The sequence below is a fragment of the Crinia signifera genome, chromosome 5 (assembly GCF_055691185.1).
Source record: "Crinia signifera chromosome 5, ASM5569118v1, whole genome shotgun sequence".
NCBI lineage: Eukaryota > Metazoa > Chordata > Amphibia > Anura > Myobatrachidae > Crinia > Crinia signifera.
This window is the reverse complement of record NC_139221.1, coordinates 291711801-291736412: the sequence shown is the minus strand read 5'-3', so window position 1 is coordinate 291736412 and position 24612 is coordinate 291711801. Positions and strand designations below refer to the sequence as shown.

Sequence of the window (24612 nt, the reverse complement as noted above, 5' to 3'; positions counted from 1 at the left end):
CAGTTCTGTTTCATTCTCGCTGCAAGTCGCTGTTGTTATTTAATGGGATTTTGACTTACATTCGCCGTAATCCGCCGTGAGTGTATTCAATGCTAGGATGGCGAATTGCTTTCAGCGTGATTTTCGCCATGCTGCACGTGTAGCAGCTACTACATCCCACATCACTGCTGCATCTGATAGAGAATCATACCCTGAGTGCCCTCTAACCTTTGGCCTACTATATAACCATACCTCCCAACAGTCCCGATTTTATCGGGACAGTCCCGATTGTCAGGGCCTGTCCCGCTGTCCCACCCGCGGGCGGCAGTGTCCCGCGGTGTGGGGGGGCTGTTGGGAGTCCCCCCTGTCAGCTGCTAAGCAGCGGGGAATAAACTCTGTGCGCATGCGCACAGCGTCTATTCCCGCAGCCAGGGGGCTGGGGGCATGGCTAGAGGCTCACAGAGCCTCTGGGTCATGCCCCCATAGCGGCAAAATGGGGGCGTGGCGTCACGGAAGAGCCGCGAGTGTAGGCCATGCCCCCAAATTAGGCCACGCCCCTGAAAATTTCGGCGCAGCAGCATCCCGCCTGCTGTAGTGCCAAAGTTGGGAGGTATGTATAACTGCCTAGGGGGTCACCGAATAGTAGTCTGACCCTGACTACAAAAATAGTTTTGAGCCTCTGAGCTTAAACCAATGGTTTAGGGAAACCCACAGCAAGTTTGCAATTAATCTCATTCTGCCCACAGAAAGGAAACCTTCCTGTGTTCTCTATTTCAATAAACATATCTTGCCAAGAAGAGCCCCTGAATAAGCAATTATTTGTTCATCCCATTACACTTTATGCCGTTTAATTAAAGGTTAGGTTACATTGTGCAGTGATTGAAGTAGGTCATCTCTCCATCAGTGCTTTAAAATCACTTGTGTAGAAGACTATAGGAGACAATGCGTTACATACAGAACGAGCGACCTCTTGTACGAGGAGCATATTTTGAAGGTTGCGTGACTAAAAGTTGCTTCTGGGGGCGAGCACTAAATCACGACCTCAGCCACGAGTCCAACGTGTCTTATACAGGTTTACAATGTACCATACATGTTCACACAGTAACATTACACAACCCCACAATTAACTAAATTCCTCAACTTCCACAGTATTTCATTCGTTTGCTATACACCAGAGGTATAAATGTTTCCTGTGAAAGCTGGTAGTGATAGGATGAGCAAATGGGTGTTTCCCACTGTCACAAATTATTATTGGCTGGTTCGAACATTTGGTTGTATCCAATACAAAGAGCACAGGTTACAGATGTCACATCCAATCCAATAGCAACAAACATAAGCAAGCGAAAAGAACCAATGGCGGTTTTACCTATGGGCTGCAGCCCACGACCCCCCCCCCAGGTAAAATCCACCACTGTAGTGAAGCCAGATGCAGTCTGTGAGAATGCACTGGCTTCACTGTGACTGACAGTGACTTTCCATTGGGAGGTGTTCCCTCCCTCCGGGATGGCTTTCTGTGGGCTGCCGAGCAAATTCCACAATTGTGCATGCGCAGTACCTACACTGGTACTGCGCACGTGCCGGTCCCGGTGCCTGTCATCTGTATTATACAGCAGGGTTGCCGACTTTTTCTGTCTCCTCTCCGGGAGAAGCCCGGAGAGAAGACTTCCAGTTGCAGTTCGGGGGCGGTGCTTGAGCGTTACATCATTAAGCCCCACCCCCAGTATGTAAAACCCCCAATTCTCGGATCTCCGTGGAGGGGGCGGGGCTAAAATGCCGCAATTGTGGACATTTTAGCTCCGCCCCTCCTCTAAAACCCGCGGATTGCTGCATTTAAGCCCAGAGGTAAGGGGGAACACGCTGCAATCGGGGGGTGGTGTGGGAGTCGCCCAGAATCCGGGAGGGTTGCCTACATTTCCGGGGGACCGGGAGGAGGACCCGATTTTCGGGATCCTCACGGACATTCCGGGAGGGTAGGCAACCCTGTTATACAAGCCCCGGGACCATGATTCATTTCTATGGGCGGTTGCCGAAGCAGCCCATAGAATCTGGCTGGATGTGCAGTACAGAGGTTTGTACTATATATATATATATATATATATATATATATATATATATATATATATATATATATATATATATATATATATATATATATATATATATATAGTACAAGCATTGTGATATTTGTAATAGGACAACAGTCATTTGAATCAAAATATATTTGTAAATATGCAACTTTAAATGAGCTTTGCTGTTGTCTTCGTGCTGTTTGTTTTCTTAGTAGGCTAATTAAAATCTGATCTTCCTGTAAATATTGACAATTATGTGATACACAATGTGATTGTAGTTGCAGAGAATGTGAATTCAGTATCACACAGATAAACATTGCCACACAATGGTGAGAATCTAGAAAGGTTGTTCTGAGTAGAAATGGGCAAAACAGGTCACCAACGAGAGCTGGGATCCAGCAGATCAGTCCGTGAAAAGATCCATATCTTTTAGGCGGATCAACTGTTCACTGTGAAAAAAGGGGTAAATTGATAATAGCGAAGCATAATTTGTTTTACAATCATTTATTGCCATTTTTCTTACTTTTTTTTTTCTTTAAAACAGTGAGCTGAACAAATAAGAACATACATAACTGAGTAAAACACTGATCGATGGCTGGGTGCAGAATCACCATCGATGGCGTCTGCACCGAAGGCCATCCCTAGTCTAGACTTACTTGGCACTGCAATGTGGGGAGATGGAGGTCACTGATGACATCAGCGCCCCTTCCTGGCATGCGCAGAGCATACTACGAGCATGCGCGGTTTATTGATAATGAGCAAGGCTGCGGATTTACAGCCCTGCGAATTGGTCTGAGTTGGACCCACTGTACATGCAGGTGGCAGATGTTAAAAGTATGCAGGGAAATGCAGAGGTGGAAGACTCGCCCTCTCTCTGTCTCTCTCATATCATATCATTGTTTTGTATCTACTAAGTGAGAAATCCGGCAAAGTCTTCTTCTGTCCCATGCTAGCAGAACTTCTGTTGGTCATTTACAAATGTTAAGGTCACTTCTGAAGAACAGTTCTGAATTGTAAGGATGTCACCCTGACTGGGGAGACAGCAGCTGTCATAATCATTACTGTGTGACAGACAAGGCGAGACCAGAGAACTGACACAGATTGCATAATGAAGGCACATACACGGACGGCTCTGTAGTGACAGAAATATACATCAGTATCAGCCAAGTGTAGAGATGATAAACAGTCCAATACAGCACAATTCTTCCTTCAAAAATGGGCAAAAATCCATTTTATATATCTATATCGATTTTTGAAGTAAGAATTGTACTGTATTGGACTGTTTATCATCTCTACACTTGGCTGATACTGATGTATATTTTATATATATTGTTTTGATAATTTGATGCACCTTAAGGATCAATGGGTATGGTATAGCTCACAGACAATGTCGAGGTCAACACCAAAAGATCGACATGCGCTAGGTCATCAGTAACAAAATGTTGACACATGAAAAGATCGGCATGAGTTTTTCATGGATTTTTGGCGTCAATGTTGTTCGCCGCATTTCAGCCACATGTTGCCAATCCCAAATGGATTGTAATGCAGGAAAAAAGTCCCAAAAATTACAACAACAAAAAAAAAATAGGGAAAAACTCATGTCGATCTTTTCACGTCTACCTTTTTCACATCAACCTAGGCCTAGGGCATATCGACCATTTGTCAATGTCGATATGGTATGTCAACCTATTGACTGTCCACATAGACATTATCAGTGAGCCACCCGGATCCTTGGATCAGGATTCAGCATAGAGTAATGGACATTTAAGTAATCAAGATAGATTTATATATATCTAGTATACGAGTGTGTGTCCTCCTGGCTCTTCTTTGATCTGTGATGTGTATAATGTATATGAGGTCATGGGTTCAATTCCCACTATGGCCCTAACTGTGCGGAGCTTGTATATTCTCCCCGTACTTGCGTGGGTTTCCTCCGGGTACTCCGGTTTCCTCCCACAATCCAAAAATATACTGGTAGGTTGTTTCCCAACAAATTAACCCTAGAATGTCTGTGTGTGCGTGTACATGTGGTAGGGAATATAGATTGTAAGCTCCACTGGGGCAGGGACTGATGTGAATGTTCAAATATTCTCTGTACAGCGCTACGGAATATGTGTGCGCTATATAAGAAACTGTTAATAAATAAATATTTTGCGGTTTATTGAGCACGTGCTGTCCTCATTTCCACACCAGAGCCTATAGCTTATTAGTGAAGAACTGTAGGCGTTCTCTGTATTTACCTTCCCACTAAAGTGATAGATACAACATGTTAGGAATTCACGAGATGGTAATTGCCCTAAACATAAAAAAACAAAAAAAAAAAAAAAACAAACACGGGCATAGCCTAAATTGTGATAATCCAATAATGAGGAATTGCCATGTACCCCTGCTATTAAGCAGAAATAATGACCATAATGCACCATTACGAAGCTCTGTATTTTCCTGTTATTGAGACTTTTGGAAGCATTGATGTGGATACTGACATATTTCATTGGTGATTATGATTTGCCTGTGAGGTATAAGGACTGCAGCACTTCCCCTTCCCCTTCCCCTTCCCCTAGCTGTACACATTGCTCTGTATCACAGGATCGCACAACTTGCTGGGAGGCTTCCAGTGCAGCCACTGAGGACGGCTGATCCTGCCTGTGTGGAAGCTGGCTAGCAATAACAGGATCTGGGGAGGGTGTGTGGTGGTGTGCGCTGCAGGCTCCTGCTCTCCAGTCCTCCCTGGCATGCTTGTCATTGAGAGGTTACATTACAACAATACAACTTGTGTTGTATGTATTAGCATGCAGCCAGCATGGAGTGAGTGCTCTTAGGCTGAAGTTAGGCTTGTTGTGAGCTGTGCAGGATCCCTGTGCCATTCCCTGGCTATGCTGAGCGTGCCCTGTAGGCTTTCCAGGCTGAGGTCAGGGTGAGATGCAAGGTAAGCACACGCACACACATTCCCTTGCAGCTTGCACAATTAATTGTGTCATCACCTGTAGCTGCTCCATTTTACGGTGTATATAATATACATGATGTCATTGTTTGGTCTATTGCAGTATGTCCAGGATCATATTTAGAGGAACTTACTTATGAAAATTAATATATAGTATTATGATATGTGTAGTGATGCTTATGTTCATATTTCCTTAGCAGCAGATGTGTGTGTATGTGGGGGGTGGGAGGAGTTGGTGTACATGTGTGATTATTATGCACCGGTGGTTGCAGCTGTAAATGTCTTGGGTATGCTGGTACTTTTAGTCCAGCGCTGGAAAGCCGCAGACTCGTCAACACCTTTACAGCTCCTAATTGCTTTTCCTAATTATTTCTTTAAACAGCTGCCAAATATGGTTCTTCTACAAACACCCCATAACAGATACATCATGATCTATTTGGCCTGATATAATAATAGTTCCTAAACTGCATGGATTTCGACCAGTTACTCCAGGGCCGGATTATAATGGGGGCACATGGGGTCAGTACCCCTGGGCCCCCCTCTAGCTAGGGGCCCCCTGTGGTTGACAAGTATTTTTTTTTTTTTTTTTTTTTAGCTAAAGGTTTTGTGCATGGGAGTGGGGTAGTGCTGCAGCTTCACCTATCTGCTAATGTGAAAATGATTAATGGTGCTGAGCATCGGGAGCCAAGTGTGCAGTGCATTACTAGGAGTTGACTAAGTTCCATGACACTTTGCACCAGAGGGCAGAGACTGAGACGTTTGTGCTGAGCTCTGATTGGTGGAGCTCATTACATGCTTCTTAGGCCCATGGAGAGCAGCAGCAGCAGCCCAGTCATGGGAGGGTTTTTAATCATAGGCAGCACTGGGACTGTGAGGGCTCCTACAGTTACCCATTGACCAAGTTTATTCTGCCTTTACTCTGTGTTTTGACAGTGTAATATTCCCCCATGTAGTTTGCGGCCAGTAATGACAAGAGCAAGGGGCCCCCCTGTCTAAAGTGCCCTGGGCCCCCCGAAGGCTTAATCTGGCACTGAGTTACTCCATACATATCTGTAGTTGGGCTAAAAATGGATCTCAGGGCCCAGTTCCAGCTAAATATTGTATAATAGTAACTCTGTTCCGCTGCACTGTATGTTTGTATAAGGTTTTACTTACTGCTTTAAAAGAGGTCAATTTGTGAGCCACTATATCCTTCGGGATCCACCTTGAAGGTACTTCAAATATCCCCTAATATGGAGCGGTCCTGCCTAAAGAAACATTTCGATTTTCAGCAACATACAATAATGTGACCGACTCAAACCATAAAACCTTAAACTTTAAAGTGGAACTAAATTGGCATAAATATTATGTTTGATGCATTTCTTTCAGTTAGATAATGACCATTTAAAATTTGAGGTTGCATACTGCATGTTGCCATACTTGTGTCCATATTTGTGTCCCTACCAGGTGCTAAAGTGATGGATATGGTAGTATATGGATTTTTACTTTTGTGTGTGTGTGTGTGTATATATATATATATATATATATATATATATATATATATATATATATATATATATATATATATATATATATATATATATATATATATATATATATATATATATATATATATATATATATTTTTATTACAGCTTACAAAAAAAAACTACATACAAGTAAAAAGCTGATTTATGAATTTGGTGTGTCATAAATAATTTCAAAAGGTGTTTTCATGTAGTCTTGTTTTTAGACATTGTTGGTGGTAATTTGTGTCCCTCGGTTGGTGTGGAATGTGTTAAACGTACCACATTTCTAGCATTCTGAGATATTTCTGCAGCAGAGCATTCAGCTTACAAAATACCTCTGTGAGGCAGCTACACCGGTGCTGCATTCCTCCGCACAAAGAGAGCTTTCATTTACCCAATTATAATACCCCGACCTAAGGGTTATGTTTTTCTAACAACTTGTGTTAATCACAAGAAACAGCTTACTTCCTTGTGGCGGAGAACTGTAGGGAATATGGGATCATGCAAAACACAAAGCAAAGTAAATTGTTTGGATATTTAAGTAGGTTATCAAGATAAAGTCAATTCTTTGCACAATTAACCAGGTCCATAAATAGATGTTTGCAATGCAGTTGCATAATGTTGCTGCCGACACATATTTCATGGTGACATATCATGGTGCTGAAACGCATCAGACTTATCGGAGTGACTTGGCCAATTTGTGTTGTCGTGGAAGATGCTGGATTGTGGGGTAGATGTAAGAAGCGGTGATAAGGGAGGAGAAGTGATAAAGTAATACAAAGAAAAAGAAGTAGAAGGGCGCTGATGTTATACTGATGTATAAAACAATACCACGGCAAGGTATCTATTTTTTCGAGAAGTGATAAAGTGCCTGGTATTTTATCACCAACCAATCAGCTCCTGACTGTTAAGTTACAGGCTTGGTTTGAAAAGGAACAGTTAGGTGATGATTGGCCAGTGATAAAGTACCAGGCACTTTATCACTTCTTCTTTATCACTGCTCCATACATCTACCCCTCAGTGAGGTTTGTTTTCTCGATTTGTTCATTGATCATTTGAACAGCACTTTAATTTTGGTTGAACTAAATCGAGGAGGCTATATTGCAGAGTTCAACGCAAGTCGGCCGTTACTGCTCACACGTTGCGTGCATGGAATTCATATGCATATTCGTCCCTATGCCTATTCACAACCGCAGCCCCCATTTTTGCATGCTTGGCTTTATATCCGTAATCACCAGTGCGCACTCGTACCAGCGCTATACTACAAAATACAAGTCTGAGAACAGGGTTCTCTACACTTGTGCTAAAGTCCAGTTACGCCCATTAAGCCGCAAGTGGAGATGTGACTGAAGTGCTTGCAACTTGGTTCTAGAGCAGTGATAGAGAACCTTGGCACTCCAGCTTTGTTTGAACTACACATCCCAGCATGCCCTGCAACAGTTTTATCATGGACCAATAGTAATAGTTCCACAAAAGCTGGAGTTCCAAGGTTCTCCATCACTGTTCTAAAGTATGCAAAGAAAGCAATGATACTATTATTTATTCATGTACCGCCACAAATTTGTACAGAAAAGATGGGCCTGTTCTAGAGGTAGAAGTAGTGGCAATGTCAGACGCAATCGGTCAATGTTTTCAGTTTGGTATCCATCCGAGTAGCACTGCACATGTCCTGAGGGTTACCACCTGCATAGAGATGCAATGCCGGGAGCTAGCAGGTAAAGGGTATGGTCAATAGGCCCACCCTATACAGGTTGACATGCATTGGCTCGACCACTTAAGGTTGACATGGCTATGGTGAAAAGGGTTGGAAGGTCCACACATGGGCCGTAGGGTTGGCATGTCAACACAATCATTAGGCCGACATTCAAAAGGTTGACATGAGTTTTTTGTTTTCTCTTTCGACAGGCGCTATATATACCCTAGTGTGCCCAAAGCATGGCATGTGGACATGGTACACGTGGTCCGTATCCTGTTGAAATTCGGGACAAAAAAAGTGAAGGACTCATGTCGACCTTTTGTCTGTCGGCCTAATGATTGTGTTGACATGCCAACCCTATCGCCTTTCAACCTACTGTATAGTGGTCAATCTAATGAGTGTTGACCTAAATCTTGGCGACTGAACCATCCACACCTCTTATCCCTAAATCTGTGTACACACAAAGAGATTTCAGCACATATCGCTGGCAATATAGTCGCTGAGCGACCATATTGCCATTGATTTAATGTGCTGTGGGAGATAAATCGCTGGGAGCGTGTTCCGGCGGCCAGCCCTTCATGGTCACTGATCCCAGGAGCATGCTCCTCCGATTATGGCAAAAATTTGCTGGTCGCTGGTGCACAATGCAATATGCACCAGCGACCAGCGATTTCTAGTCAAATTGAGGTAGAGACAGAATTGCTTGCAATTTTCCGCTAACACCGCTCAGGAACCAAATCGCACCGTGTGTACACAGCTTTACTGTATATGGAAGATCTATCTCAAAGCTTCTAGAGTGGAGAAGTTGGTGCTAGGAGCCGATTTTACAAGGTTCTAGCTCGTATTCATCATTTGCATTCTATGAGAGAGAGAGAGAGACTTACTTACTGGTTGCTTGGACAACTTCCCCCAATTGTTCGCTATTTATTAGGTTTGATGAATCTCCCCCAAAATACAAGTGCATGATTGTTCATTTTGACAGAATCCAGGTAATATACCAGTATGTGTGTGTGCGTCTACCCTCAAGCCATACATGGGGAGACTATACAAACTCAAACCAAGTGGGTGGTAATTGTAGTCCGGACTCCAGTGCTGAGAGCCAGTAGTTCTGACCACTATGCCAACATGATGCCCACAAACATTCTCAGGATCAGCTGCATTGCCAGCGTTTCTGACTCTGTATGCGCTGATATGACAAACATATACCACAGGCAGGCTGATTCCGGGAATATTTTCTCAGCTCCAGTACACGAGGTCAAGAGCCCGTGCTCGCTGAGCCACCCAGAGCTTCACGAGCATACATACTGAGCCACCCAGTGTTTCCATGTGTACTGAATATTGTTTTAAATAAACCATAATTGTTTTCTGTGTAAAAACCTAATAAATATTGTAATTGGTAAAGCTATGGATCCGATACGTAATCCCGGCGGTCGGGATCCCGGCGGTCGGAATCCCGACACTGGAATCCCGACCGCCAAAATCCCGACATGGGGGGGGACGTGGATCGCCCCCCCTTGCGGGCTCGCTGCGCTCGCCACGCAGTGGGGCCGGTGCCTCGCTACGCTCGGCACGCTATTTTATTCTCCCTTTATGGGTGTCGTGGACACCCACGGAGGGAGAGAGTTTCGGGATTTCGGTGGTCGGGATTCTGAACGCCGGGATCCCGACCGCCGGCAAATTGACCGCATCCCAAAGCTATGACCTTGTAACATCTGCTGATCATGCGCCATATGAATGGGGTTGGGGTTGAACTCCGATTACAGATTATAACTTTGCGTCTGCCAACAAATGGTTATGAAATGCCCCCACCCCCCATTACATTATTTATAAAGGGGGAGCCATTGGCAGCATATCCACAACATTACGACAACAATTCGCCCCCCCCCAATTACAATTCAATGCAGATTCCTGTATGCGGTCCAGTGAGACGGTGGTTAAAAATCTGCGAGTCCAGAGCTATGGTATGTGCAACCTATAGCTGCAGTAACTCGCGTGTGTAAGTAATTTCACTAGACTCATTAGATTTATTATTACACATCTTAACAGCCTTGTATGCCCTGGGCAAAGCAATGCGTTGGGGCCCTATACACCCATTCAAGGGAACCAATGAAAACCGCTCTACCATGCACCTTCTGTACTTTCTGTACTGTACCACATGCTTCCATACAGTGACTGGATATCAGCACTCTGACTGGTAGATAGCTCCAGACATCCACCAATCAGCATGCGGACAGCCGTTCACTGTTTGGCAGCAGGCTTAGGCGATGGCTATCGTTGCCGTTGCCATCAATGGCAATAATGCAACTGGCCATAGCGGCATACTATGCAAAGGATGACAATCGATGCTTTATACTGATGATGGTCATCCATTTTCTTTGATTGGCCTGTGGGCCAATCAAAACATGGGGGCAGGACTTCACATGTGTCAGAGGTGGAGCTATGGTCCATGTCCCGGCCCCTTGGGGAAGAAAGAAAAGACAAAAAAACTATTAATTTATGCTTGACTATCTATGGAGGCAAACCATCTGGTTCTCCCCCCATCAATGGCAAAACTATTCTACATCAACCATAAACCATTGATTTTGAATCATCAATGGTTGATGGCCATCCCTAGTACAGAATGCTGTCTGGCTGCTCTGTTTGTGTGACCACCACCTGCCCATCCTCGGCGGTTCCTGGAAGTGCTGGAACCCTGAGCAGCTGCCCAGTTTGCGTATATGTTCCGATGGCCTCTTATTGGTTTTACTGCAACCTCTTTGGAAGTCCTCATTAGCTGTTTCATGCACCAAGTAAAGCTCCGCTGCGCCTAGAGTCTTTCCAACGTGCATATGTTTATGGAGCATGATCAAATAGGTGCAGACAGATTTACAATTGCAGATCAAGGTTATTGAAATTAGAGAAAGGAGCGAACAGGATCCGTTTTTTAACAAGTCTTGATACTCATACCAGCTCTGGGCTGGCTGGAATGGCCCCGATCCCATCTTCCAGCTGCACTTTGGGCAGAATCACATTTTTAGGGGAACTTTCCCAATTTAAAATACAACTTTTATACAAATTGTGAAAAATATGATCCCAATGTTCCTTATCATTTTTTTTAGATTAAAGCCATAAACCAGACAGTATGTTGGCAGCAAATCTAAGTCTATCATTAATGGTGTGGTATTACAGCATTAGGAGTTTGGACTATTGATGGGACATTTACACGATTGCTCCTCTTCATATTTGTCTTCCTTTCTCCACAATGTACTTTTAGTATACAGACAATTTTTTGATGGCAAGGAGTAGGCGCCATGCCAACCCTGAGGTGCTCTGGGTGGCACAATTAGCTCCACAGGTACAGAACCAAGACAGTTTTTGTGGTGCACATTGAGAGTACTTTGTAAGTGACTGCCTCAAAGACGGCCATTTTGTGCAGGGAATTCAGCCAATCCTTTCACTTTGTGCCTGTCCTAATGAATATTGGTGAATCATCATCAGGCGATCAAGTAAGTTTCTATTGAATCATTCTGTTCCTCTTACAAAATTCTTTCCTCTACTGTAACTAAGCAGCAGGCACTCTAGGGGAGCACCTGTGAGATAATTAGGGGGCTTTCCTATTAGCCCAATGTATTTTCGGATGATTAAAAACGTCCGTATATTGTAATTAATGGGCAATGGTTATTATTTATTTATTTTTATTTACAGTGTCTTATATTCCATTGCGCTTTGCAATAGTAGACCGTGATACAACAAACTGGGTAACAACAGACAGACTTGGAGGTAAGAAGGCCCTGCTGCAAGCTTACAATCTCACAAAAGTGGATATGCGGTCCTGTGAAAATGCATTGAATGTGGGGGACGCTGGTATCGGGGCTAAAAAGATACCCCCAGCGGACCTATTAGCAGCGGTAAAGTGCTCATAGGATACCCCCTTAATTTTCCAGTTACCCCAAATTGTACCTACAGATCTGCTGCATAGATTTTAGACCTTGGGGAGGTGCACTAAAAGGAAAATGCAGTAAAAACCCAGTTATTGGGGTTTTTCCCGCATTTCCCCATGCACTAAAACCCGATTGCTGGGTTTTCGCAATATAGAGTAACGCCAGAAAAAGGCGTGGCTCTATAGAAGCCTATGTGCTTCTCTCCGTCGTGATGTTTGAGTGATCCATCATGGATCCCTCCCAGCATGCCCTGCGTCCGGTGCCATCACTCTGTGCATGTGCAGAGGGACTCCCGAGAACTCCAGCACCAGAAACCCCCTCCGCTCCCCCGGTCTTCAGCATATCATGGAAAGGAGGATCAAAGGGCAACTGCAGGCGAGACCAAATGATGTCTCCGTGAGATGATTGAATGATTTCAACCATCATGGCTCTGCCCACCACAAGGCAAAGCTTTGTCGGTGCGCAATGAATGGCAACTATGATGATGCAACTAAGTTGACATCAATTGATATTAATTGCAATTAATTCCTTGCCCATCTCCTGGGGCAATTTCTGAGTTTCCCAGACAGGCAGTTAGGATCCAAGCTTCTCTGTTTTTCTCAAAGCCTACACTGATCTACAGTATATGTTCCAGCATTTTTGGATTATAACTGATGAAAATACTTTGTGTCTTCAGTCACCGTTCTTCATTAATTGGTGTAGACAAGATTTAATTTGTAAGAGCTCAGATGATTATTTCCATAGATGAATCCAGTGTGGGAGCAATTCCTGTCTAGCCGTCACTACAGCATCAGGGGCAGCGTGTTCTGGCAGCCAAGTGTTAAACACATATGGTGGGGCTTGGAATAGAAGCAGATAATCGCCCAGCCACAGAGTCTCCCCAGCCTCTGCTGTGGCTGCTGGTTAAATGTTTAAATCTAAATATAGACTTCCAGCATCTTTGTCAGAATAAAATGTTTTCAGTTATAAACATTCAGCAGCGGTAGATTCTCTTTCCAACCGACATACTGCAGTCCACTCTGATTAAGTCAGCGGTCGCCAGCTGTCCTAAGGCCCACACACACTGGGCGATTTTGAGCTGAAAGAAGCTCAAACTTGGTGTTTTGAGCAGCCTTTCAGCTCAAAGCCGCCCAGTGGTGAGCGCTGCTGCGGGCTCCAGCATCATCGCCGGGAAAGCGGATCATCTGCTGGTATTACCATCAGATGAGCGGCTTTGTGGACGGCTTTCCATAGTGCTGCGCTATGCAAAGCCGAGCGCCGCCCCCCCCCCCCCCAAACACAGGTGTGCCAGAGCATTATAGGGGAGTGTATGTGACATCAACTCCAGGCTGGATATGCCTTTTTTTATTGCCCACCATGCCCTGGTGGATGGTAGGGCATGAAATACCACCTGTCGGCTCAAAAACAGTGAAAAACCCCATGTTGACCTTTTTGACTGTCGACCTAGGTCCATGTCAACCTAGTGCTGTTGACCTAATGACTGTCGACCATCTTTAGGTCGACCAACCGACCGTATCCCCACCCAGGTGCATAAATGAGCTTGTGTTCGTGCCAGTGGCGCTATTAGACATTCATCTGATCCTGGACCCTTTTATGGTGTTGATCTGGTAGTAATTGGGCTGGTGTAAAACGACTCCGCTTTCATTATTGCCATTAACGTTGCTAGAATATGAGCCAGATCTCCTGCTTTCCATGACCCAAGAGGAACCTGCATGGAGATGGGATAGCACCAGCCAGAGCTCACTCTAACCTTCTTTGTCCCAGCCCACCAGTTACAGTATAGGTGATGTCAGTGCTTAATAGCCCAGCACAGACATTTTTCACTAAATGCGTCAGGCTTGGCCCGGCACCAGAGCTAAGGTGGTTGGCCTGAAATGTTTTTTAGGCCAGTGTGTGGAAACTGAGTATTCCATGTGAACGCTCTCCTGCAAAAGGTATCTTGTAGTCTTTGAAATGTGAGTTGCCAGCAACTGTAGCAGCTTATTAAATGGCCAGTCTGTTTTTTGTCAGAGAGAGCCAGGAGATTAATGTGGAAAGTAAGGCAGTGGTCGCCCTTCTTCTGCATAGGAGGGAAATGTGACAAAACGATTAATGCCGAAAATTCCGCTCTTCATCTTCCCGATAGACGGTAGGGGTACAGAGAGGGATGTTAGGGTGGTCAGTGATGTTATCCCCAACATAGATAACTGGAAGGATTGCTACGTCTGTACCTTGCAATGCAAGTTGCCTTTATCCATAATCTACAGTACTAATTCTCAGATATACTGTATATTTAACACTTGCTGTCATTAAATAGAGGAGGCATTCAACAGTCATGTGTTGTTAGGTGAATAAGTGCTATGTGGGGTTATTGACTAGGTGAGTGCCTTAAGAGATCATATACCCGTACCCAGTGGATAAGCAAGAGCTGCCGACTTCAACCTGATTCACATCCTTCTTGCAAATGTTGTATTGTATTGTTTCCCCTCCATGATCTGTGCAATGCTCCAGAGATTACGGGCTTGATTCAGAGGCAAATCACAGTTGAGTGATTCTTTGCTTCTGCACTTGTGCAAAAAAAAAAAAAACCCTCCCCCATTCCCATGGTGCATGTGTTCCCTGGGGGGTGTGGTATGATTCACCGACAGTCGGGATCCCAACAGTCATTATCCCCACGTCTGGATCCCGACGGGATAATTAAGTCGACACGTGAAAAAATTTCGACAGTCAAAAGGTCGACATGGTCAAAAATGTCAACTAGTCGGTTAAAAAGAAAAAATCGATGAAAAACTTGGTTTTTTTTCAGGCTGTCCTTTTGCTTGTGTCAACCGTTTGACCATATCAATCTAATGCATGTTGACCTTTTGACACCGTCGACCTAATGACAGCATACCGTACATCTATGGTCTCTGTCCACGGAGCTCACATTTATGTCTGTCAGACCTCTCTATATAACCATTTTGGCTGGGACCAGATTCCAGCTGCCCTAGGGTGTGGCAGCCCCACTTCCCCAGCATTTTATTCTCTTGATGATGTTCAGTCTGAAATCCACTTGAGCCGGTTCATACATTAAATCCATATGCTCCAGTATTCAGCTTGTACTCTGCCTTGCAGCTGGGGCTGTTCCCCTCCATGATGTTCAGACCCCAAACAGCAGTCTTAAGAGTCTGTAGCTGTATTAAAGATCTTACTGCTGTGTAGGATGGGGGTTAAAGGTTTCATAGAGCTAAAACCTTATTTACTATAATGAATAGCTAAAACAGGGATAGGCAGTACATGGCATATCAATTGTTGTGGAACTATACATCCCAGCATGTCTCCCACAATTTTAGGGCATGCTAAAATTCATACTTTCCCACCCTCCCGGAAAGGTCGGGAAGGGTGGGCAAGCCTCGACTTCCTATGAAACCATGCGTCCATCCCCCCCCCCCCTGGTGTATGCGGAGGGGGCGTGGCTTAAAATAAACAAATCACATCATCTTAGCCTAAAGTGCCCCTCCCATCCCCCCTAAATACACTCGCAAAATGCAGCATTTCTGAGGATGGGGCGGGGCTTGACGACAGTAGGCTCTGGCCCCGCCCCCAGAAGCACTTCTGCAGGTCTAGTAGAACTAAAATTCAGCAAGTATGCTAAAACTGACAGGGCATACTGGGATGTGCAGTACCACAGCAGATCAGTGTCTTCCTCTGCGATGGTGTTCTAAATGGACATTTATCAAACTGTCTACAGAGGGAAAGTGGAGGAGTTGCCTAGAGCAACCAGATTCTATAAATGTCCTAGATAAATGACAGTTAGAAGCTGGTTGCTTCTTCACCTCTTTGGAAGGTTAGATACTTTACATTTTCCTTTTATAGGCTCATAAATGTTTTTATTATTGGAGTTCAGTTCTACTTTAGAGGTCTCTGTACTAGATTTAAAGCTGCTTTAGATTCCCTAATAAAATTCTATAATTCATATGTAAGATTTAAAATGTCGGCGCATGTCCCAAATATATCTGCCTGAGAGCTGAGGACTGCTGCTGGGAGAGTTCCTAGTGAATGTATGAATAGATGAGCTGGGATTTACAGGACCACGGCTGAGGTGTTGTCTTCTGCTTTCTGCTACAAGTTGCTTCTCTGCGAGGATTCATGCCCATGTCCGTAGGAGCTGCTGCGTGAGCACAAAGGAACCGGGGATGATATACAGTGGATAATAAAACAGCAACATCTAAATTAGACTTATTTTACTCTGAAATTGCTGTAATTTCTCTTCTGCAATTGCTAAGCATTTTGTGCTTTGTGTACAGTATCTGCTAGTTCTTTGTCATAGAAGGAATAATCACTGCTTTAGGTGTTCTTTCGCTGCGCCGCTACCTTTTCCAGTTGTTCTGAAAAACATATATGGAAAAATGCGATAAGTCTGTGTATATAAGAAGCCTAAAAGTGGCTTAGTAATACAATGGTATTTCTACTGACACCACCAAATATTCAAACATAGCATTCAAATGCGCAAAGGAGTGTTTTCCAGTTACTTCTGGACAATGTTGCAAACATGTAAAATCTCCTGTCTGGAGAAGAGACACGTCTTGCCACTGCGGGGGGGCGGGCAGCACGTCACTAAGAATTTGCGGGTCATAGCTGAGGGGCGGGGATAAATTACACAAATGATTGTCATGTCACCAAACCATCCATACGGCACCGTAATTCCCTGCATGATCTCCTCTTCCTGACAGCTTTATTGGGATGCAGGAGATCTTCTGCGATTGAGGGAGACTGCCTGAAAAATCAAAAGCCTCCTGCAAGTTGCAGGAGAGTAGACAAGTATGCCTCTACATGCAAATCACATGGCACAACCTTAGAATACAAAAAAAACAGCCACCAAATAATCTGATTCTACAGGTTGAGTCTCCCATATCCAGAATCCCCAAATATAGAGTATTTTAAAATGCAGAATCTTTTGAGGAGTGACCCCTTTTTGTTTTCTGATGGTTCAATGTACACAAACTGTGTTTTAGGTATATACACCTCGAGGCTTTGTGTATAAGGTGGATATGAAACCTAAATATGTTATGTGTTTAGACCTGGGTCCCATCCCCAAGTATCTCATGGTAAGCAAATGTTCCAGAGTATGGAAAATTTCAATATCCAAAAAACCTCTAGTCCCAAGGATTTTGGACACAGTCCGTATACATAAAAAATTGGAGGTATGATGAAAAAATGCCCACAATACTGTACTTGTTGAGTCATGATTAAACCAGAAGCATGGAAGCCCCGTGGCGCGTCAATGGTCAGCTATGCTAGATTGGAGCGGTTTACTGGCTAATTTGATATTCAGTGGTCTTGGTAAATGTTCAAATTGCAATGCTCCCCGGCATAGGAAAAGTAACACATTAGGCCAGGGTTAGACTGGCCCATAGGGACGTAGGGAATACCCCTTTGGACCGTACTGCCCCCCCCCCCCAACTTCCTTCTTTAGGGCGAGATTTACTAAAGGGAAAATGCTGTAAAACCCCCGTTTTACGGCATTTTCCTATGTATCAATCCCCGTCCGCCCCGTTTTCCCAGGGGGTGGCGATACCCTATAGAAGCCTATGGGCTTCTTTCGCCTCCCGCCGTATGACGTCCGCACGCCCCCCCCCCCCTCCCGTCCTCCAAACGAGGAGGAGACGCAGGGGGATGCTGCCAGCCGCCGGGAGGTGACGGAGACACCCGCAGCCCACATCACAGGTATCGCGGGGGTCTCCGTCACCGCAACCCGATGCTGGCCACATATGTTAGTACATATGCGGCAGCATCGCGTCGGCTGCAGTGCGAAGGGCGGCGATGTATGTTAATACATCCCGCCCTTAGGGAGCAGTTTCCAGACTGTGCACTTGAATTACACATTCTACATACTGTAGGTTACCTTATACTGCATTCTCTAATGATTTAGCCAAACCTCTGTGGTATCTGGCCAGACCCCCTTGGAGAATTGCCACACCTCTACACATGGGCCCCTACCACTGCAATCCCCCTTCATGCCCCAGTCCATCACTGCATAAAGCTATGGTTGGTATCTGCTCAAACCGCTCCCCACACTGACCCTGATTCTGATGTGGTCGGAAAGTGCATGGCTGCTGCTTACTCAGAATATGGTAATGCAGTAGGAGGCATCTGATATAACCAGACGGATCTTGCTTGCATTAGTGGTCTGTCTGCAACGCCATCGACCGGCTGTGTGATCCAGAAAAACTCGCCAGAAGCAGGAGATCCTTGGCTCAGCACTCATGACCTAACCTTGGTCCTCAAGGCTTCCATTACAGCAGGTCTTTTTAAAAAAACGACAAAACCATTTAGAAGGACATGGGTCTTGTACGTACATAACTTTACGGTCAAGAATGTTGCAGATGGGAGGATGGTAATGCCCCATTCCGCGGATACACCTTAGATGAAATCATTGTTTATTTTGCTGAAGAACTTTGTACATTTGTTATTGAAATGATGCCCATCAACGGTTACTGTTGATGTAGACATTGCGCTCTCATTTATGACCTTAGTAGCAATTGTCACCTGCAATGTGTGGCTGTTTTGCATTGTTTGTTGTATTGTACAGCCCCTCCACCTTCCTTAATAAAAGAGACAGCTGGCTCTCCTGGCAACCACCTTTCTGGGTGAGATTTAATAGGATGAGAGATTCAGAAAGTGAGAGATTTGGTAAAAAAATCTCCAGTTTTTTTAAAGCGGCAATCATTTACACTGCTAAACCAGTTTGATTTTGAAGTGTAAATGATTGCCGCTTTAAAAAAACTGGAGATTTCTCACCAAATCTCTCATTTTCTGAATCTCTCATCCCATTAAATCTCACCCTCTGTCTCTATTTAAGCCCCTTAGCTTGCTCGCGACCATACACATTGATCATTTGAACCTATCACGTTTGTTATGTGTCCTCCAAATGAGGGGACCTGTACATGCAGTCTCCATGCCCCCCACCCCCGTTCTCATCAGCGCATACACCGTGCAGACTCTGCAACTGTACCATAGTCAACTGCGCATGCACTGATCTCCAGGAATATACCACCCCTGCGCCATGTTTCCGGTGATCACTCTATTGCAACATGGCATAGATCTCCGGTAAAATGGCGATTGTTCCCTATGGATAGTATTGTGCTACAATTTGTAGAGTGAAGGATACTATGAAAATCTTCGCTTCCGTATGCCTAGTCATACGTCTTGCTTAATTATATCTTCCCACACTTCTTGTTGCAACACGAAGAGTCCCAATAAGATGAAATTGTGTTTTATGTTCTAAAAACCATCTGAGAGCAGGACTGACATAAGGATGGCGATTCTGGGCCATCACAAAGACCTATACAGTATGTGAAGCACTGCACCATGTGAAATATATACATACCTTAATGAGTACATGCTAAAAATGGCCCACGCACTTAACGCGTGTGGCCGCTGAGCTGTGTTGTTAACACACTTTCTACAGTTGTTTGTTAACTCTACAGACAGGCCTGTGGGGGAAAGGACGGGCTCACCGAAGGCGGAACATCACCTCTACTCTACAGAAATAGGTGCTTAAATATGGGGATAACTCACAGAAAGGTGTGTCATTTCTTATTGCTTAATTAGTATGAAGCTTCATGCAGATATGGGGAGAGTTATTCTGTACCATGCCTAGACTAGAATGTGTATGTTGAGTATGAGCATGTAAGGAAAATATATTATATATAATATAAATTTGCCATTGTGTTACTATTCTAAATGAACAATGCATTATAGATGAGGATTTATTCATTATAAAGAAGGTGCTGTGACATTCAGTATTATGTCGGTATTTTTTTTTTTTTTTTCATTAGCTACTGTTCTATATTTTGGAACCCCTTATCGATATATAGCCGAAGGATGACTTTATGTATGACATATTTCTATGCTGCCGTTGTTTGAGCAGGGCATATCCTATACACACCTCCCAACTCTGCTGGAGGAGGAAGATGGACAGCTGTGTTCTATGTTGAAGTTGTCCTTAAAGGCCATTTGTGAATATTTAGCAGTACTTTTAGATTTTTTTTAATGAACTTACTGTATTTCACAGTACAGTTGTGATGTAATCAGTACTATTCAGGTAAGTATGACATCATCACTTCAGCATTCATACTGCAATGACCTTTGAATATGCGCTTTGTCTTCCAATGGACAGCATGTATTCTTGTCCCTTAATAAAACTGTTCTTTGACTGGTACTTATAATATGGGATCATTCTTATGCCTCTTTTAGTGTGGCATACATGGGGTAATCCTAATTGGACAATTTGATGTACAGTATTTACTTCTGCTGTCTCAGCGATGGAGCTGAGGGTAGCATTCCCACAAGGGCCCTATCTGTGCGTAGTTTGTATGTTCTCCTTGCTGTTTGTGTTCCGTTTCCCCACACAACATACAGAGACACTGCTAGGTAAATCCATGGGATTGTGTAGCAGAGATGCACCACTGGGGCAGGAGATAAGGTTAATGCAATATGTTGGTGCTTGCCAATTGTGAGTTGTCTTGCTTGTTTATTGAGCTGTGATTATTCTTCATTATCAGAAACTTTACTTCACTCTGACATCATTTAATGATGTAATACGTGGGGTTATTTATCAAAGGCTGTGAGAGAAAGTTAACTGAGATACTGTAAGTACCAACCAATCAGCTTCTAAATTCCATGTTACAGGCTGTTTGAATAATAACAGATAGTAGCTGATTGGTTGGTGCTTTATCTCTTACTGGCATTTGATAATTATACTCTTAATTTCTTATCTCAGCACTGTAGCTGTATGCGTAGTGCTAAGGATTAGACTCCTGCCTAGAACACAAGGCGCCTATTGCACCTCTGACTTCTGTGCTCTTGTGGTTTATCCTCTCACAGGAGAAACAGAACCACATTGGAAACTAGTAATGTTCTGTGTTCCGGCCTTGCCGTGTGTGGTTTATGTCACAGTAGTACAGTTAGTGGTTAAATCAGAGGCAAACAAGACAAAGATATGCCATCTGGATGTGAATAGCCGCTAGATTGTAATGTTTTCCAGAATACACAGAATGCTGCCTTCTCAGATTAACAAACTCTTTAATATAAGCTTCATTTCTGCTTCTTTACGGAATGCATTCCACCAGCGTTTTACAACAGGCTTGAACGTTAAATGTATTTGTGCTGTTACTGCAGTTCTAACATTTGCATAGTTATCCCCAGCGCTCAGGAGAGCTTTGCATGTTTCTACCCAGAATCCTCAATATTTTCCAGCACTGTGTTTTTGGGCTGCAGAGCCCAGGAAACCCCACCACCTCATTGAGCTGGTTGCAGTCCATGGCTGCACTGACCACACTGTGACTAGCAGTGACTTCCCATTGGCAGGTGTTTCTTCCCTCTGGGACTGCCAGTATGGGCTGGGATTAGCAGAGTGCTAGCTTCCTATGGTAATCCTCTCCATGCCTTCCGGGCTGCTGTTACTGCCTTCTATGGGCTGCAGCCAATGCAGTCCATAGAAGCCAATATTTTGTTCATGCGCAGTGCCACCACTGCTTATACGCATACCGGTCCCTGTCAGATCCATTGCGCAGGTGCCAGGACCAGGCTTGCTGGGAATCTCGTCTCCTTATTCCCTTTCACTGTGATCCTTTCCTGGCCCAACTGTGAATCTCTTATGTATGTAGGGCCTTATTCAGACCTGACTGCTGCTGTGTGAATTTGAAGAGTCCTGCGATCAGATAGCGGCATACCTCCCAACTGTCCCGATTACCGCGGCAAAGTCCCGGTTTTCGGGGACGTTCCCGCATCCCTCCCACGACCAGCAGTGTCCCACGGCAGGGGGGGGGGGGGGTTTGAGCAGTTGTGAGTACCCCCTGTCAGTTGCTGGCCAGCGGTAAATAGATGGTGTGCTCATGTATCTATTTCCGCAGCCAGAGGGGCTGGGGGCATGGCTAGAGGCTCACAGAGCCTCTGTGCCATGCCCCACAGCGGCAAAAGGGGTGTGGCCTCCCTGGATGATGAAATTATAGGCCATGCCCCCTAAATTCCATTTGTCCCTCCTCGCCATGCAGAAAAGTTGGGAGCTATGTAGTTGCCACCCAGACAGAGAAAAATCCAACTCCGTGCAAGTCTACAAATGACTTTTGAATGGATCGCTGATCTGCAAATCCATTCGCAACTCACTCACCCTAGATTAATTTCCCTGTACAAGTGTGCATAACTCGGCTCCGGCCCCAATCAGCCGCGGAAGCATCAGATGTCACAGACCACCCCTGAAACTGCCTGGGCATGTCTGCGGTCTTATTTTTTTTTACACTTCCAGGAAACGCACAGTTACTACCCCCGAATGCCGGCTTCCTGTCAGCAAGTTGCGACCGGCTTGCAAATTCTCACAACAGTGATCAGATCTGAATACCCCCCAAATCACTACCTGTGTATGTGCAAAGTACATTGCTAAATGTGTTTGTATGGTGACACTCCTCTGTCGCTGTGCACGACACACTTGCTACTTGAGCCTAATGCCTTTTTTAAAAAGGAACAAATAAAATGCCAGGCCTAATTATAACCTCTGACTTTCACTAGACGACAGTGAGGGAAACGCAACACTTGCAGTCAATGTTCCTTGCGGTAGGTTCCACGTGGTCGGAATTTCAAGGGCATGTGATATTTTGTGAAGTCTCATTTTGCTAAAAATATTTTAATGATCCCAGAGACTGCTGTCTGTCTTGGTTATAACTCTGTAGTCAACACAGCGGTCACTAATCAGGGAATGTCAGTCTGATCATTATGCGTTTACCTTATATTTAACATTTAAAGAACTAATCTACCATGTTAAATGTAGTCGTATTGGGGGAGACGAGGAGAGAACGATCATTTCAATCGTTCCTCATAGCTGAGCATAGGACTGTGATTCCAACTCCCTGCATGTTTGTGTCTCAGATGTCAGCAGTGTGATCGCAAGCTCAGTGGTACAAACTAGATAACCACATGTGAGCTATATTTGGCAATGCTGAAACCCGTGAGAAAATCCAAAAACAGAGGCAAACAGCAAAATTCTCATCAGTGACCGTAGAACTAGTGTTTCTGGTAAAACAATAAGGGGAACTGTTATAACTGGACAAAATTTAGACTTTGGGCAGCTTCTTTGCCTAGTATTTATAGCTCTATTTCAGAATTTTAGATAAAAAAAGTATTTATACAATTTTTTTTTTTATTATATATAATTTTATCTTTTTAAGCATTGTATGCTCTTTTTTTGCTTTATGCATCCTGTATAAACAATGGGCCTTATTCTAGTTCACTCGGTCGGGCACGAATTCGCAGCAGCATTTCTGCGCATGTGCATACGATGTTTGCCAGGTGCACGTCTGCCTTCCGAGTGGAGAGGGGAGCGGGGTGCTGTGGTGGCGGCCAAGGGCATTAACATATGCATACGCCCAGCATCTCATGGGCATTCCCAAGAAAACACTGGGCGTACATATGGTAATGCTGTCGTGACGCACATGCGGGGGGCAGGCGGCTGACATAACCAGATATCAGCTGCCCGCCCATATCACTGCATTCCTTCGCTGGACTGGACCACTTGTACATATGAGCGTTGGCCTTTCCCATCATTCGATGGTCGAGTTTCCCACTTGTTTATGTAAAACATCCAATCGCGTGCCAGACGAACGAACCTGGCATATGAATGGGGGCGGGTGTACCACCATTTGCCGGATGGGGTCTGGATGACTCGCAAAGGCGTGAATTTGCGTCCAAGTGAGTCAACCAGAATAAGGCCCAATGTGTATTAGCAGTACTCTTGCAGTAATAAGATGATGTTCCCGTAGCTAATAAACAGGGCAGCCTGTCTCCGTCACTTACAGCAGAGATCATTCTGACAGCAGCTGATGTGCAGTAATCATAGAGGGAGATAAGTAATATCCTTTTTAATTTGTCTCTAGTGCTAATAATTTGTTCCATGTACGAGTAGTCACCGGGTGATAAATCACACTAAGCCATAGTTTTGGAGAACCTTAAAATGATCCTCCATTTAAATGTACTAGTTATCTAACCCTAAAGGTGCGTACGCACTATGCAATATTTTTAAAGGATATGCACAATAACGCTATCATTAACAATATTATCGTGCATATCATCTAGTGTGTACGCACTATATGCACGCGGGGTCTTTTAACGACCCCTTTGTCATCTGAACACGCAGTCAAATTATTTCTATATTGTTAGTGGCTGCATGCTCAGCGGAGGGTCTGGTGACATCACTGAACGATATCGTTAATGTTCTCATTCAGGGCGGGATGTATTAATATACATCGCCGGCTGTCCGCCGCGATGCCAGCGCATATGTACTAACATATGTGGCTGGCATCGCGATGCAGTGACGGAGCCCCCCCACGATACCTGTACTCTGGTGTGCGGGGGGTCTCCGTCACCTCCCTGCCGCCTGGGTCTCCCCTCACGCCTGCTTAGCTGTCCCCGGCGCCTCCTCCTCCCCCTGCAGCCGGTAGGACGTCCGGCTGCGTTACTAGGGGGAGGAAGAGCTTACCTTCCGTTT

General features: G+C 44.6%; 1 protein-coding gene across 13 annotated transcripts in view; it reads left to right on the top strand.

Annotated features, from left to right (window-relative positions):
* Positions 1–24612, top strand: part of KIAA1217 (KIAA1217 ortholog) — a 632840-nt gene that overhangs the window by 548537 nt on the left and 59691 nt on the right. The window contains exon 1 of one of the 13 annotated variants that reach the window (XM_083189276.1): positions 4645–4974. The exons of the other annotated variants lie outside the window; for them this stretch is intronic. The gene's annotated coding sequence lies outside the window, so the exon portion shown is untranslated. Of the gene's footprint in view, positions 1–4644; positions 4975–24612 lie in introns of those variants that run through there. 13 annotated transcript variants of the gene reach the window in all.